The sequence below is a fragment of the Pundamilia nyererei genome, unplaced genomic scaffold (assembly GCF_000239375.1).
Source record: "Pundamilia nyererei isolate P.nyererei 1_Seehausen unplaced genomic scaffold, PunNye1.0 scaffold00131, whole genome shotgun sequence".
NCBI lineage: Eukaryota > Metazoa > Chordata > Actinopteri > Cichliformes > Cichlidae > Pundamilia > Pundamilia nyererei.
The window spans coordinates 1,052,262-1,054,198 of record NW_005187532.1 but is presented as its reverse complement, the minus strand read 5'-3'; positions in this window follow the sequence as shown (position 1 = coordinate 1,054,198).

Sequence of the window (1,937 nt, the reverse complement as noted above, 5' to 3'; positions counted from 1 at the left end):
GTTTCACTGATTGTTGGAGCTTCAGAAGATAAACGCTGGATGCTGATTCCCAGCAGCTCTGTTTTCTGGCTCATCTTCTGTGAACTGCATTAGTGAAAGTGACTCATAAGCACAGTACAGTCAGTCTCGGGCTCAGATCACCCCGGTATCCTTCATGGATACGCTCTGTCGATAACAAAGCCGTCAAGGTCAGGACACGTAAGCAGCACTCGGGCTTCTCTGCAGATTTCAGATCCAGACTCGGAGTTTAATGGAGAGCTGCTCAGATCATTTCCAGCTCTGTGTTCGTATCCTGGGCCTCCAGAAACAGCTTTGCATCACTGACACTTTTAAAACTTCCTTTCATGCAAAGTCTGTTTTCTATATAAATGAATGAAGGTAACTGCCGGTCCATGATTCACTGGCTTCAGCTCCAACACGAGCAGCTCAGATGCACCGATGATGGCAGACACCTCAGCACTCAAACGTCGTCTTTGGGGGGAAAAGCTGCACGTTTGGTACGGAGCCCACAGGAAGCTGCAGCTGAAATGGTGCAAAGTTCCGACTGGTTTGCAGTGAATTAAGTTACGTAAACTGGAACAATGGAGCAAACGTGGAGCTGCCTGTAATCCAGCCTCAGAGGGAGTGCTGTATTTCTCGAAGCCCACTTTTAACTGTGCATTAGTCCACTTGTGCTCTGCTAACACTACGTGTGGGAATTTGAAGGATACGGGCGTCTGTAGTTTTTGGTGCTGAGAATGGTTTTTATCTTTGCTCTTGTGAGGTTTGCTGCTGCAATCAGAGTTCACTCGTTTCTTATCCAAACGAACAAACAGCGAGTTGACTTTACACCTGGATTTTCATTCATTAATTCAAATGGACTCTGTGGCTCACAGCCAAACAGCCGAGGCCTTATCCACACCGCTCACTCTGAGCTGGCTTATCCTCCGTGTGTTTGCTTCTCTTATCTTAAACACACTTGTTCATCCGGCTTAAATCTCTCCTGTAAGTCATCCAGCAGCCTGACACCAAACTGGATTATGTGTGAGGCTTTAAAGATCCACGCAGAGAGGTCGGGGAACACCAGCGAGCGCTGACGCGGCAGGTCGTTGGTGCAGTGCACGAGAGGTGGTGAGGGAACCGACTGGACTTTCCTCGTCGCGGCTCACATGCAGACACTTTGAACTTTGGCACCGTGTTTGTTCAGCATGTACCACTTCAGGTGTCTTTATCTTGTGTGTTCAGTTATCTAACATGTGTCCTGGACTGTGGACAGTGACCACGATGTAAAACTACTACAGCTGTGTTTTTGATTGATAAGCACTCGTTTTGATCCGTTCGGACACAAAGGTTATTGCTGAATGGGAACTAATGGTTGAGAGAATCATCAGTCATAAATCAGAGGTTCAGGAACCACTGTGAAACACTGTGATAAAGGGCCCGTGTTTCATTTCCAGCCCCACGTTTTTGTTCCTGAACCCTATGAAGGTAGCTTTGCATGATTCACAGTTGGAAATAAGCCTTTTTCCTCTCATGCTGGGCCTTGCTGCACTCAGTTGTGTCTGAAAACCGCACTTCCCTGTTATCCAACTTTCTTCTGACAGACTTTTCTTTGTAAACTTGAGATATGAACATCAGGTGGGCGGAGCTTGTGAGTGATCCCCTCTCTGAGGTCACACGGAGTCAACAGTAGAACAAGCAGTGCACAGTTGTGTGTTTTGAGTAGTGTGCAGTCTGAGCATAAACAGCTCACTGTTTGAAACTCTGGCATGTTTAATATGAATGTTTGTACAGGAACCATGAAGTGTTCGGAGCATCAGTGCCAGCACAACACTGTCAAACATTCTGTGGGTCGGGATTGTTGCTCAGCTCAGTTTCAACTTGAAGAGAATCCAAATTAACAAGAGGCCCAGTGATGGAGAGATGCTGATAAATAACACAGGATGAAGAGAGAGAGA